The following is a 16,783-nucleotide window of genomic DNA, read 5'->3' as shown; positions in this document are numbered from 1 at the left end:
ACAGGCTTATTGTTGCTCTTGCAAGGAAAATCAACATTTTCATATGGTTACAGGTCCTGCACAGGTGACCCAGGTACCTCTGCAGCCTTCTAACTATGTTCTACCTGTACACCGGCCACACTGGACTCCTCTCTGTTCGGCATATAGTTCACATTTGCATCATCCCAGGGTCTCTACTCCTCCCACTCAGCTAGTTTACTTGCTACTTATCCAGAATCCACCTTCAAAGTCACTCTCTGGGAAAATGTCCTTGACCTCTCCTTGTAGATCAGCACCCTTCTCACCCTTATATTTGTTCGCATGGTTCCTGATAGTCATGGTGCCTTTCTATTAATATTCAGGGTTATCATTACTACTGTCACCTCCACTAGTTAGTTCCATGAGGGCAGGGGCTACATCTCTTTTGTTTATTAATTCATCTTCAGCTTCTACCATCCTTGTCTGGCACTCAATAAAGATTAGGTAAATAAATGAAAGAAAGAAAGAATGATTCAGTTTCATGTCTGTTGAAAAGAAACACATCAAGAAGCTTATAGAATTTTTGCAACATAGGAGTGCTCTCCGTTCCCAGGGAAATACACCCCTAAATGGACTTTCTGTGGCACTATTTAAATAGTCCCCTCAATCTCCCTATATAATTAATGGAGGCCCAGTGAGCTGTTTGTGCTGATACATCATCTGTACCACACAGCAAATGCATTTGTTACAGAGCTATCTGGGCCAAAGCTAATGAAACATTTGCAAATGTCCTGATTTACAAAGAGAAAATTGGTTCACCTGAATGACAAGGTTTGTATGCAAGTGAAATGTTCTTTGCAATTTTCTAGCAGTGTTCTGGGAAGCCTCAGACTCCCAAGGAAACACACATCAGCAGTACCATTTAGAAGTCAAAGACCAGAGGTCACCTTGCAGGTGCAAAAAGGTTCTGTGATCAACATTACTTCGTGGGCATCCTCATGGGAACGTCAGGATGACCGAGAGACCTCTGAAACTGTACACAGATTATATATTTGCATATGTGCACTGTTTTAGCAAGAGATTTTTAAAGATTTATCAGGTTTTCAATGGAGTCTGTGCGATCCAATAGTTGAAAGCTAGTGATCTAAGAAAATCCAGGGTTTCCTTATCTTTGTATTTGTTAATATTTTAAAAGAAGATAAAGAATGAGGAGTGGAGATGTATATATATAAATAAAATATATATAAATATATATATAAAATATATAAATAAAAGTTCTGACAGGATCATTATCCTTTGTATTTCTCGTCCCAAATGTCTCTGACCCTCTGTGCAGATAAGGAGACGCGGATCAGATTGCAGGGATGACTTGCCCAGGGCTTTGCAGCAAGCGAGACAGAAGTCCAGACAAAAGCCCTGCCAGTCCAATGTCCTTTCTGCCACTGTCTGTTTTCCACCAACATGATAAGCCCTCCTTTCTTGCTTCATTTGTCTCCCCATTTACTCACCCAATTTCTTTCTCATTTTTATTCTTCCTCACGGTCCCATACTATCATGTTCTCAATGCAAATTTTTAAACTATTTATCAGTGGTGACCAGATTATCTCTAAGAAGAATTTTGGCTTTAATAAATGATTGTTCAACAGGGCTGATGAATTAGAAAGTGAATTACAGTAGGATAATACATTTATCTTTTCCTTTCCAAATGTATCCCTCAAGTGATAGTAAAGGAATAAAAAATCATATACATCAAGAACCAAAAGAATTGACTATAAAAAATGAGAACTGAAGAAGAAAGGGTACTACATGAGAGATCTCAACAAGTTTTAGAAATTAAAAATAGACACCAAGTGAAAGAATCCAATAATAAAAGGCTATATTTTGTATAATTCTAAGTGACACATTTTGAAAGAGGAAAAACTATCTCCATAGTGGCTGCCAAGGTTCAGGGGAGAGAACAATAAATAGGTAGAGCATAGACAATTTTTTAAAATCCTCACTCAAGGATATGTTTTTATTCATTTACAGAGAGAGGAAAGAGAGAGAGAGAGAGAGAGAGAGAGAGAGAAGTATCAATGTGAGAGAGAAACACTGATCAGTTGCCTCCCGTATGTGTCCCTTTTGGGGATTGAACCCGCAACCTAGGTATGTGCCCTGACCATGAATCAAACCCGCAAATTTTTTGGTGTATGGAATGATGCTCCAACCAACTGAGCCACCTGGCCAGGGCTGAACATAGAGATTTTAAGGCAATGAAAACACTCTGTATGATACTGTAATGGTGGGAACATGTCATTATGCATTTGCTTAAACCCATAAGAGTGCACCCTCATGTACACTGGACTCGCAACGACAATGATGTGCCCATAAAGGTTCATCCATTTAAAAAAATGTACCACCTCAATGGGGGATGTTGATAATGGGGGACACTATGCATGTGTGGAGGCAGGGAATTATATAAAATCTCTGTACTTCTCAATTTTTCTGTAAACCTAAAACTGCTCTAAAAAATAAGGTTTTAAGAAAAGTATGCCAGCCATCCATGTATCGCCTGTCAGCTCCAAATGCCTCCATCACAGCCTTCTCTGAGATAAAGAAGATGGGTCTTACACATTTTTCTTCTTTGCCAGTTGACATGATATTTCACTTTGCCAGTAAAGGAATCTGGAGGATGAAGGGTTTTCTTTCAGGTTCTAGTTTATACCTTCCCACAGATTCCTATGGGCACACAGCTTCTTCAGCGCCCAGTTCTTGTACAGCTTGGTTGTCAGTAGTGCCCGTGGGCAACAGTACATGGGACCTCCCCCAGGACCCTCTTGTGAATGAGGGACAGGGCCTCCCTGTGGAGGCGTCCTCTCTCCAGAGCTCAGACATTGGTGAGTGCTCCTCCTGAGGCCCCTTGGTGACTTCTCTATTAGCCACTGGACCACGGCACATCTCTCCAGGGAGACACAGACCTCGCCCAGGGCCCAGAGGAGGGAATTCCTCTGCGGTGGGCTGTCATAGCACCAGGGACAGTGGCCTCTGCTTACACCAGCTATTCCTACAGACTCTAGAGTTGTTTTTACTTCTCACTAGCCAATTCTCATTGCTACAATGATATATTATAATTTATCGTTCTTTATACTAAACTTTCACTGTTAAAATTACTGTGTAATTTCTGGCTCTTGATTGGATCTAATTGTTATGGTTGTAGATAAAAGACAAGAACATTCAAAGAACCCATTCAGGAAGAATAATATAAAGCTAATAGGAATTCTATCAAAAAACAACAACAAAGAAAAAATTTTGAATTAAAAGATAAAAGAGTTTTCAGATTGAAAGTTTCTAATAAGTGGCCAGATGTTTTTAAAGCTAAAAAAGACCCCCAATAAGCCACATAATCATAAAATTTTATAACTTGATCTTTGCCAAGGGCAAATAGAAGATTCTAAAAACTTGGACTTTGGATGAGGAAGATCATCTATAAAGAAACAATAAAAACAGAATGTATTGATGTGACAATGATGTTAAGTTTACAGAATGTTATGAAAATAAAGATAGGCAATTACTAACTCTAGTAACAATAAACTCCAGAAACATTCATGAAAGAAAAAGCAAGTGCTGTGCTCAATGATATAAATAGATAATATTAACACAAATATTTTTAAAAATCTAAATTATAACATAATTATGTTTGTTTTATAGTAAGTTTGGATACAATAATGTCTAAGGTTGATAAATCGAACAGTATCACTAGGAATATAAGCTTTAGAAAGCTTTCTACATGCTAGAAAATAATGCCAAGAATTACTTTAAGAAAGAAGTTTCCTCTGAGCAGCAGGAATAGAGAACAGGGTGTGACGCTCTCGTGATTCGTTATAACACTTTCTGGTCATCTTTTCAAACTATGGGCATGTATATATTTTGATTAAATTGTAAAATAAATGGCAAAAACAAAACTTCCATTGTGGAGATAAATAAGACAATGAATAGAAAAAGAGTGGTGAAGTTTTGAAGAAATAAGTTTAGAAAAAACATGATTGAGCATTAAATTTGGACTATAATAATTTCAGAGAAGGTGGTCAAAAGAAAACAAAACAAAACAGGTAAAATGTGGCTTGACACCAGGAACCATACCCATTCTTGGTACTGCACAAGCATTTTCTGGTATTCAATTTCTGATAGATGTCATCGCGTGGATGATCCAAAAGAGTCAATGTACAGCACTTTAAATGGTGTCTTAGACAAGATCTTGACTGGAAGAGAAACATCAATCTTTCCAGGAGTGTTTCTTTCTTATACACTTGACTCACCATGATCTAACAAACCAGCAATACTCCCCCTTGCATCCACATAACAACTACACATATTAAAGTCTTCACAAATATATTCACATTTAAAAAACTACAAAACATTACATCAATTTATGTGGGTGGGTTCTAAGTTAATGAGATTCTGACAATCTAATTAATAAAAGATTCAGTGTTGGACTGTTTGGAACCCTGGATCAATAACAAGCTTTTCAAGTACCTCCTTCCTGGGGCTGAGGTCAGTTAAAAACCCTTTGACATCATTTGCTGTCAGGTAATCAGCCTCTTTTCAACAGAGGTCGGGTGTGGGCTGACCATGCACCTCAAGCATGTCCAGGAACTCAGAGGTTGGGTGCCCAGAAACAAATGACTCGCCAAATCTTTAAAGTCAACGGCTAAAACCAGTGTCATGCTCTTACATTTCAGATGTAGCGTTGCCCCTAGAGTCAGCCTGATGTGACATGATCGAGCTGCATCGGCCAGTTCCATTTTAAGGCTGGCAGGCCAAGGTTTAGCAACAAAAGAAAGTCTCATTATGAAGTGGCATTTGCATAGGATCTCCTATCTAGAGGTCTCTGATCAAAACCCTCGAATATATTTCTTAATGAGACAGAGAGAGATGGACAGACAGATGAGCTCACTTACAGACAACAATGCTGGAGGACTGAGTGAATGTCATTCCCACCTTGCTGTCCATGAAACAGTAGAACATTGTGCTGGGCTTCATGGGACCAATTAGTGTCAGGGAGGAAACGTGAATGTGTGACCTGGTAATTAGACCTCAGGATGGATGTGGTGACAACTCTGCCCCGAAAATCAGGAAGTTTAACTTCTCAGCTTCAACCACAGTTGACTTGCCCAAGCTCAGCTGCACGGTTCCTCTTCCGATTTCCGTTTTCTCATCAGGTGGGACTGTAATGCAATGCCAGCTGATCTCACAACAGTGTCTTGAGAGGCATACTAGGTAATATAAACAAAATGGCTTGGAAACAGTCTACAATTCTGTGCAGATTTAGAGTAATAGAATGGGTGTATACAAATGTCTGTATACAAATTTAAAATTCTGAGCAACAATGAGAGTTTATTGGCTCATGTAATTGGAAGATCCAAGGGTACAGGTGGCTCCAGGAAGTACTAGTTTCTCTAAAATAATCCAGAATTGGTTTATTCTTTATCTCTATTAACTGCATCACCTAAAAGTGTGACTTATATTTCTTATACCAAAGATGTTTTCCGTGCAATGGGTATTACTACCTTTTTATTCCTACTGCTCTGAGCACAAATTTTATTTCAGAGTGAAGGGCCCAAACAACATATATCTCTGGGCATATATTGAGTGAGTTTACTTATGTAGAGGAAAGAGAGATCTTCTGTTAGCATCTGCTGATAAATGTCCAGAAAAGGACTCTAGTTGGACCACCTATGATTACATGCTTATATTTAACTCAATGATTATGGCCAAAAACAGGGGTTTACAATTAGCCAGACCTGGTCACATGAATGCCATTAACCACATAGAACAAGAGAGCTTCAGCTCTTCAATTTAAGGAGGTGCTATTCCCAAAGGAAGGAGCGAGAAACATTGGCAGACCGATATCAGATGTCCATCATGTTGGTACTCCCAAGGCTCCCCGTGCACCCCTCTATCACAGTGATCATCACATTGAAATGGAGTGGTGTCTGTACTTCTCCAGTTTGCAAACATGGGGAGTTTTTTTTTTTCTTTATTGATTTTAGAGAGAGAAGAAGGGAGAGGGATAGAGAGATAGAAACATCAATGAGAGAGAACATCGATTGGCCGCCTCCTGCATGCCCCTCACTGGGGATTTGGCCCACAGCCTGGGCATGTGCCCTGACAGAGAGGCAACTTCTTGGTGCATGGACGCTCAACATGGACACTCAACCACGGAGCCACACCAGCCAGGCGTGGCTAATTCACTTTGTATTCTCAGCACATGTCACAGGACCTAACCCAGATCAGTTGCTCAATAAGTATAGATTGAAGGAATGAATAAGTACATTTTCAGTTAAAAATGCAGAGGACTCTGCTATCCCCATTCTATGTATATGCAGAATAAACTCCTGTGTGCCTCCACCGCCAAATTCTCCCAGGCTCAAGCATGCTACTTGGGAGCTCCTTCTTTATATAATTTATAAAATACTCAGTTGGGATCAGTTATGAACAAAGCCCCATGCAAAGTTCCTCAGATGATTCAGAATAGCAGTTTCAGAATGACTCCTTGCTTTCCTAAACGGTGAATAAGAAGCTCCACCTCAAGATTCTCGCAACTTGAGGGCAGCATTCAGTCTAAAAGGGATACTCCTTAGGACCATGTGGCAAATGCTGAAATAATCCTTTGCATGGTATATGGACATTGAGGCTCAGAGACAAGAGAAACTAAGACCGACTGGAATCCGTGGAAAAGCTAGAGGACCAGGAAGAAACGCAGGGTTCTGGTGAGAGGGAGCAGGAAGGAACAATTACATTGGGTCTACTCTAACACAAACACTATGCTCAGCATCTTATAACCACTATCTTATTATACCTCTCCCAGCCCTGGGAGGTAGACATTTGTATCTCTACTTGACAAGGTACAAAACTGAGGCTCAGGGAGCTGAAATAAATCAGTGAGAATACAAAAAAAAAATGCGAGGTTTATAACCGTGCACTGATATTTTCAATGCTGCTGCGCTTCCCCCTGTGGTGCAACTAATCATACGTACATCACATCCGCCAGTGTATCCACGTACAGATGACCCATCAGGACATATGGTAGATAGATAAATTATATATATGTTGATACAGATAATTATATAAATGTTAATAGGTGATGGAAATCGATCATAAGTAATAGATTAGAAAGAGGAAAGGGAAATGAAGACACATGAATATATAATTGGGTTAGATGGATAGACATGTATATATTCACACAGGGACGCTATCAACCCTGTTTTGTGCAAAGTCAATCTGGCCAGGTATAATGTGCTCTGGCGTGAAGATAACTGAGCAGTTACGGGGAAGCCATGATCTGCTCCTACCTTTTCCACGGCTACTCTGGCCTTGTGTCCTTGCCGTTTCTAACCCTCAGTTTCATCATCTGTAAAACGAGAACCATAAACGGAGCCCAGCCTACTCTCATGGGGTCGCTTTGAGAATCCTACAAAGCAGTTGTTGGGGAAGCACCTTTAAATCGTAACATGCTCTGTTTCCTCCCTGGGTTTGACCGGAGGTGCTTTGCAACTGCCTTTGAAAAGCAAGTCCCTCCGTCTCCGGGCAGGGAATGGACGGCGTTCTGAGAGGTGCCTGTGCTTGGCTGCTGCCCGCCTGCCACCGGATGCACATTTCACCAGGCTCCACGCCGCCTCTCCCTTGCAGCTCATCTCACACCATCAAAAGCCACTCTGGTGGCTTCCATGTCTGTTCAGTCTCTCGCACCATCTCCAAAACTGAGCTCAGCAACAGACCCTTTTCGGATGCCAGATGATCTGAAAGCAGGATAAAAATCAGCAGAATATTTCCCCTTTCAAGATCAATATGCCTTTAACCTTCCCTCCTTGTATTCTTTGGCTGTCTCTTCTCATCACACTGGCTTCTGCCCGCCCACACTCCTCTTGTATTCCCTCCTCTCCTACCTCTGCCACTGCCTGGCTACCAGCCAGCCTGCCCTCCTTTGGGAGTTCCTGTGTTACTGTCCATCACACCAGGTTCTGCTGGGTGGCTTTTCCTATACACAGAGCTCCCCATTGCTATGGACCAAAGAAACTGAGGAGCCAGGAGATGAGGGCGTGAATCTTGCTCTGTCATGATGACCAACATGACTTTAGAGAACTGATTTCACCCACCTGAGCCCTGATTTCCCTTTCTGTGAGTCGGAGGTAACAGTATCTGTCCTGCTTTTATCACCCGAGAGCATGGAGCATTGACTGACAACGACAGGCCCTGGGTGTTAAATCTTGCATTTCAAATTTTAGTGGCAGTTTATTTATTTAAAAAAATAAAAATAAAAAAACATATGGAGCCCTAGCCAGTTTGGCTCAGCAGTTGGAGCATCGGCTTACAGACCAAGGGGTTGTGGGTTTAATTCCTGGTCAAGGGCACGTGCCTGGGTTGCAGGTTCAATCCCTGGCCTTGGTCGGGGTCATGCGGGAGGTAACCAATCAATGTGTATCGCTCCACTCTATCTAAAAAATCAATGAAATAATACCCTCACGTGAGGATTAACCATAAATAAATAAATAAAAACACATAGAGTGCTTTTTAAATGCTAAAATGCAGTTTAAAATGTAAAAATGCCATTCAAATAATGTAACCATAATGATAGCCTTGGAAGGTATGTATTAGCAATATCCCCATGTTATAGATGAAGAATTAGAGACAAAGAAGGTAAAGAAACGTGTCTCAAGTTATGTAGTTAGTAAATTGTGGCACAAGAATTTGAACCCAGGCACTTGGATTCCAGAAACTGCAACTTAACCACTCTGCTATGTTACCTAAGCAAGTCAGTGATCCATTACACAGACAGGGGTCACATTTTGGATTACATCATGGTGCAATTATTCAGTACTTAGAAGTGACGCACTAGGCTAGGCTAGGCAACGCCATGGTAACAAATGACCACTGACAGACATTTCTTTTTCACCCCTACAGTGTGCTATGAGTGTCCAGACGAACTCTTCAGGGCAGCAGCTGACCATCTGATGCCCCAGGGTACAAGGACCTGACATTGGTGGCCATGACTAATATCTATCACCCCACCATGGAGTGCTGTTCATTAGTTAAAAGTAGTGAACTGGGTGGACAGATTACAATAGAATATCCTAAAGATAGATTACTACTTGAAGAAAGATAAAGAACATGATACAAAATTTCATTTCATTTCAAATTAAAATATGTGCAATAAGACAATGCACAATTTGCAAGAGTACACACAAAGGAAAACATATACTGAATACACTAAAATGGACTTACAAGTATCCATTTTATGTCTATCTGTCTATCAGTCTATCTAGTGAAATAGAAGAGAATATATAAGAAATATGAAATATATATATAAAACAAAAAAATAAACAAAGTGCTTACATGGGTCAGGGAAGACCATGAGTCATGAACTGAGAAAAATGCTTAGCTCCATTCTCTAGAGCCGAGTCGGCAAACCACAGCCCACAAGCCAAATCTCAACTGCCATCTGGTTTTGTAAACTAAAACTTTATGGAACATGTTCATATTCACTTGTTTACATATTTTCTTTGCCATATAATAGCAGGCTTGACCTGTTGCAAAAGGGACAGACTACCTCAAAAAGTCAAAAATATTTGCTACCTGGCTTTCACAGAAAAAAACACTTGCACCCTAGAGAACAGAGCGGAGAGACCATACCTTACTCCTTATGTCAGTCAGAGTTCTGTTAAGAAAAAGGAAGTCATCCTATGTATTCTATAAAAGAATGACTAAATACGAAAATTGAGGATTCACCCAACCACCGAGAGCTCAGAGGGCAAAGGTCAGGGAATTGCCGCAGAAGAACTCATCCTGAAAAACACAAGTGGTGGTTCTCAAACATGACGCATGGCACTACTGCAACCTGCAAGCATTTTAGGGAAGCTCTTGCCATCTGTCTCAGTGCGCAGCAGCGACAGCTGCAAATCTCATGGCATCTCAATACATCTGACTGCAACTATTCCCAATAACAATGGCTTCTTTTTCCCTTCTGCTTTCCAAATTTGGTGTCTTCCATGGTCAAACGTTAAGCTAGGACCATACTGTGGAGAGGCTTCTAGGAAATGCAGTTTGGCTTTTCCTCCACCATGCAAAGGAGACTTAAAGGGTGGTAGTGCCTGGCCGGTGTGGCTCAGTAGATTGAGCATCGTCCCATGGACTGAGAGATCCTGGTTCGATTCCTGGACAGGGCACGTGCCCAGGTTTCGGGCTTGATCCGCAATGGGTGGGTGCAGGAGGCAGCTGATCGATGTTTCACTCTCACACCGATGTTTCTATCTCTCTCTCCCTAAAAAAAATCATTAAAACATATTTTAAATGAATAAATAAATGAGCGGCAGTGATGTTAGTTGATGACAGTCAACAGAACATTGTTTTTATTTCCACTACCCCAAATATGGTAGGGGGATGATATACAGTTATTCATTCTACTGATACTCTGTTCCAAAATACTGGAACCTGAGATTTATGGACTTCTAGGACAAAGCTTAGTCATAAGAGGGTCTGTATCGATGATCAAATTCCCTCCCATCAGTGTGTGTGTGTGTGTGGTGTGGATTTCTAGGAAGATGTGTTCATACTTTTACTGCCTATTAAAGAGTTCCAGGATGCCTCAGTGAGGTTGAGACCTATGTGACCACTATGCCTGCCAGACTCTGTTCTCCTTCAATGCAGAGGGTGTTGTGTTTTTTATATACCTCAGAGCTTTGCACTGGGTCTGTTACAGAGTAAGCTTTCCACGAATGTTTGTGAAATCAGTAATTAAGTTAGTGAACACATAAAACACTCTTCCCAGTTAAAACAGAGAATATGTATCACTAATTAATTGTTTAATCCAGCTACCCATTGTTAATAACAGACTCAAGTGTGGCATCAAACCCTTTCCAATGTGTTTCAGCCAAATTTATCCCAGCACCAGGTGCTAAAAAATATTAGACTGCTGCACAGAAAACACAGCTAATGCTATCATCCCAGACAGGAGAATGCAAGAGACAAGAGTTGGAAGGAGGAAGAGAGCAAGCCAGGGAGTCAGACTCTGCCCCGTCCTCTGCCCATAACGTCAAGTTTGTGGAGCTTCAGTCCCACCTGCCGTGGGGAGCTCCATGCCCCCTGACTGTCCCTCCCCTCCCTCCGCCTCATAGATGCCCCTGCTACCTCAATACCTGCAGAGTCCTGAACACCGAAATAACTGCTGACTCATGATCTCCAGTCACACCATGCTAAAAGAATCCTCTTAGCATCACTAGAATTTACAACATATGGGCTCAAGTCCTTCTTATCTGGGTCAACTTTGGCAAAAGTCACTTGACATGTCTGCATTTCAGTTTCCCACTCTCTAAAATGGGTGTGATGATGGGTATTCTAGCAACTAGACAGACAGATGTAAATATCATTCTATATAGTGTTATGTGTCAATAAAATGTAGGCTGCTAATAACAGTATTTATCACGCACAATCCAGGATCCTCACATTAGTCAGAGCCTGGAAATTTTAACTCACGGCTTAAATGAGTCTGTCAACAGCTCATTTTGAGACCTAAAAAAGGTCAATAGTTACTGAATAGTGAGCTGAAACTAACATCTCCCCCACAAACTGAGACTTGAGCCAACATGTTTTATGAGCTTAATAGCTTCTGATTAGCTGGCTTTATTTCTGCCTTTCCCTTCCCATTTCCGGGGTTTATACAACTTCCTTTGCCAGCTAAAAGCTAAATCCCTAAAAATCTGAACTGAGCGTGCCAAGCACAGTCCTGATGACCGTAAACAAACTCGGGATTTAGTTACGACCTCTTGTGTCTGAGCTGAGGGATCATCCCCTGGGATTCCAGGAAGTCCCCAGACACTCACTTCCTCCACCTCCTCTCTTCTCTAACATCTAATCTCCTTGAGATGTAATTAGATGGTCAGCAAGGCCAGCAAGTGTTCAGAGAAACCACAGTTATTCAAATGTGCTTATTCTCCCTGCTTAGTCCATCATTATAGCAAAATCTCCCTGCAGACCTCAGTTTCCTCATCTATAAAATGGTGAATGATGGTTACTAGCCTGCCAACCTTGGAAGCAGTTGAGGAAAAGTGAGTAGCTTTCTCTGGGACATTAGAGAATGCTTCATAAACCCGAAACACTGATTCGAAAGAAAATATGTAGCTCTATGCTCATTGTAGCATTATTCACAATAGCCAAGATTTGGAAGCAGCCCAAGTATTCATCATTAGAAAAATGAACAAAAAAGCTGTGGTAGCCCAGCCGGTGTTGCTCAGTGGTTGAACATCAACCCATGCACCAAGAGGTTGCCAGTTCAATTCCTGGTCGAGGCACATGCCCAGGTTGTGGGCCCGATCCCCAGTGGAGGGCATGCAGGAAGCAGCCAATTAATGTTCTCTCTCATTGATGTTTCTCTCTCTCTCTCCTTCTCTCTCTAAAATCAATAAAAGGAAAAAAAAAGCAGTGGTGTATTTACACTATGGAAAACTACTCCACTGTAAAAAAAAAGGAAATCTTAGCCTTTGTGACAGCATGAATGTACCTGGAGAATATTATGTTAAGTGAAATAAGCCAGTCTGAGAAAGACAAGTACTATATGATTTCACTTACACGTGGAATCTAATGAAGAAAATAAACTAACAAACAACATAGAAACAGACTAATAAAGACAGAAAACTGACAGGTGTCAGAATGTTATGGGGCTGGGTGAAAAATGTTAAGGCAAGGAAAAAGCAAAACACTCATAGACACAGACAACAGCATAGTGATTACCAAATGGTCAGGGGGTGAGGGGGGGAAGAAGAGGATAAAGGGGGATAAATGATGTTGGAAGGAGGGCTGACTTGGGAGGTGAACACACAATACACTGTAGATGATGTATTACAGAACTGTACACCTGAAACCTATACAATTTTATTAACCAATGCCATCCCAATCATTTCAATAAAAAAGAAAATGCTTCATAGATATTCCATTTTAGATGGGATCTGACGGATAAGAAGGAAGTGAGCACTGGAAAAGGTGGGAAAGATTTTGCAAGATTTTTATATTTACTACTGAAGGTAGATCAATGATCACTTCAGGAGAAGGTCGACAAAAGAAACAGCAGAAATCAAAGCATGAAAAGATAAAAATATACAGCATATTCAGATAAGAGAGAGAATTCTGATATTCTTGGATTTTTTGGTTATATAGGAGAGCAATGGAAAATAAAAAACTTGTGGAAAAAAACCACAAATTATAAAGTGTCGTGAATGTCATAATAGGGGTATGGATCATAAGATATACTAAACTGGATAATTATTTTTGAAGTGTTTTTAAGAGTTTAACTTTCCTTTTAAACTTTTTAGAGCTTAAAAGTATTTTTATATAATTATACCTAGACTTCAGAAAATTATTTTATCAGCTGTGTGAAAGATGCTATATAAAGATATCTCTCAAAGTGTATTCCTAATGCACAAATTCAGCTGCATAATAAAAGTGTCACACATACATAGCTAGACACTCATACGCACAGATAATCACATATAGGAATCATACAACAAATATTTGTTGAAAGAATGAATGAGTTAGGATTGGTAAATTTTAGGTTCAAGCAAGCTAATCAAGATTTTTGTTATCGATTTTGTTTTGACTATTTAACCATAGGACTTCCTAGGACGCTCGATACACTGATACGCTTGATGTATCTTCGAGAGGATAAAGAATAGGTGAGTTTTCATAATTTTATTTGTCCTAGAATTTCTTTCACCCTGTGAACCACGGGGACCAGTGTTCCGTGGAAAATGTTGTGGGAAACATTAGATTAAAAGAAGAGACTGTAGGCAGTGAGCCCTTACTAGGAGCAATCTAGATAACTCAGGAAAGCAAGCATGGTCCCTGGACTACAACACTGCCCGACGGCTTGGGAGGAAGGAGACTTAGGGAACTATGACAGTCACATGGGTAAGAAGTGATGGTTAAACTGATGTCAGGGAAGAAAATGAAGAATCAAAATGATTTCTTGGTTTTTAATAAAGAAAATTGTGGTCTTATATTATTTATATAACTTGACCCTGAAGTAATTTATGGAAATCTATTAGAATTAAAGTGTTCCTTTTTTTTTTTAATATTACTTTGAAGAAGTAACCACAAGTGAGAAAAGATAATTCCCTGAAATATCACCTATATTATAAGGTGTAGATATGTGTGTGTGCGTATCTATCTATCTATCTATCTATCTACCTACCTACCTACCTACCTACCTATCTATCCACCTTGTATATTAATAAGTATATGGTTAAAGATCAATGTATATCTTAGACACTTAAACTCAAATATTTCCTAAAATATGCACACAAATAAGATCATTTTGACATCTTTATTTATAACTTAAAATATTTTTAAAACATCCATCAAAGAATAGGAACTTATTTAAACATATATGAATATATTAATACAACAGATACTGTGAAGCCATTGTAAGTCATGTCTTACAAGAAAAATTCAAATATATTAAAGAAGAAAAACCTCTAATGGTGTAACACGAGTGTCAAAAAGAGGGAGGTTATAAAGCATACTATACTAACAAGAATTGTGTTAAGAGAAGTATGTTGGCCTTATATACATAGAAAAACAATGATATAGAAACACAACAATAGCCCTGGCAGGTTTTGCTCAATGGTTTGAGCATTGGCCCGCAGACCATAGAGTCGCAGGTTTGATTCCGGTCAAGGGCACATACTTAGGTTACAGTTTGGTCCCTGGCTCTGGCTGGGGTCATGCGGGAGGCAACCAATCCATGTTTCTCTCTCACATCAATGTCTCTCTCTCTCCCCCCACACACACTCTATCTGAAGATAAATGAAAAAATATCCTCAGGTAAGGATTGTAAAAAAACAAAACACCCCCCTCCCCAATACTTTAACAGCAGTTTTATTCAGACAGGAAATTCATTGTAACTTTTGATTAGGTTTACATATACTGAATTTTTCAAATGCCCATGTGGTACTGATTAAGCAGAAAAAAATTTGTATTTTTAGCAGAACATAATCATAATTATTATTATTGCCAGAAAATATACACTAATTTTGCCATCTACTTTTCTGTCTTTTCTTCTGTTACAGGAGGTCGTTGAGAGGACATGACCTCTAGGTACCTGCGGGCTGGGCCTGGGCAACTGGAGGCTCCTTACCCTCTCACCTGTCCTTGGAATGTACAATCTGCCCATTGTTCATACGGCGGGAGCCATTTCAAGGACACAACCGTGAGAGAGAAATGTGTTGTTGAGACCACTGGATGGCTACATCACTGTACCCTGTTAAGGCCTCTAAATAAACTTTTTATTCTGGCAGGGGGGTGTGGAGATCGACTAGTCTTGTTGCTGCCCAAGACAAGTCTCACACATAAGTTTGCTCTCTTATTAAAACCGATGAATCTGGAATGGCCTGCCTCTTTCCTTGGTCTCTCCTGTGCTCTGTGTAAAACACCACCGTCCATTCGTCCTTCTGTCTAGCCTTCCTTCCATCGTCCCTTCCATCCATCCACCACCTATTGTTTTAATCAAGAAACACTGAGTACACCCAGTGTGTGCCAAGCTATTTTCTAGGCTTCTGCGCTGCTCTGTCCAAGGTACTCCCAACCACAACGTCACTGGTGGAGGGCCAGCATCAGCCACTCCAGTGTATTTCGGGACCCAGGCTCGGCTGAAGGCCGGAAGCACATCAAATGCGAAAGAAGAGCCATCTGGCTCCGAAGATGCTTGTCAAAAGCAGAGCTAGCTATGCAGAGAGAGGAAGCACCCACAGATGCATCCTTCACATGTATCTGCAGTAGCTGGGACCGGGTTGGGACGGGTGAGAGCTGATGTCTTTGTGGAGTTGGGAAGCAACATACTGACAATTACAAGAAGCTGAGATAAATGCCCAAATGAGGACTGTGAAAAATTGCTATAATTTGAAAAGTCAATAAAATATTCAGAAATTTAGACTCTCCAGAGGAGAGGGGAATATGATGGTTTGAAATTGTGGGTCTGTAGATGGAGACGGAGACCTGACAATGCAACCCTTCTGTGTGCAGGCAAGCTTGTGTGTAGGCACACGCCTTGGGGTAGGGTGGAGAGGAGACACTGTGGACAGCTCCGAATGAAGGGCGTAGAAGCTATTCAACCGGCCATGAGAGATCATTATAGCAATGTCATATATCATGGTGGCACTGAGTAAAACTTGGTTCTAAGAGCCCTAAGATCTTGGGGAATTTGAAAGTTGGAAATCTATCATTTCAAGTGATCAACATTCCTTTTTATCTACTAAAAGCTGAAGTTTATTCTCTTAGTCAGACGATTCCCTTGTTTCAAGTTATCAGGCAACAGGGCTTTATTATGACCCACACAAAGCAAACCCCACTCTTACCTCCTTCAGTTTTGGGATTTGTGGAGATACTCCATGATAACATATCCAAAGACAGGCTTTGAGTCTAGTTGAGAATGGTGGGGTCATGGCAAAACAGAGATTCAACTTCATCTTTCAACACACACACACACACACACACACACACACACACACACACACACACACAGAGTCAGCCCCCTTTTTGGGTCTAAACCTTGATGGTTACAGGGTTTTTTCCAGAAATTAAATGTAATGTCTTAACAAAATATTAGTGAACAAAATGATCTCGGTCTAAGCAGAGACGTTCAGAGACCCACTCTGCAGAGAAGGAGGCCATTGATCAGCTCTACCCAGATAATGAGACATTTTGGAGAAACACTGGGTAATAGGCACCCTAGGCCCAAGCATTAGTGGCTTTCAAAAGACATGTCAGATGTGGCAGCTTCACAGATGACAGGCACTGGCAA

Source organism: Molossus molossus, unplaced genomic scaffold (assembly GCF_014108415.1).
Source record: "Molossus molossus isolate mMolMol1 unplaced genomic scaffold, mMolMol1.p scaffold_m16_p_14, whole genome shotgun sequence".
Taxonomy (NCBI): domain Eukaryota; kingdom Metazoa; phylum Chordata; class Mammalia; order Chiroptera; family Molossidae; genus Molossus; species Molossus molossus.
Note: the sequence above shows the minus strand (reverse complement) of the source record.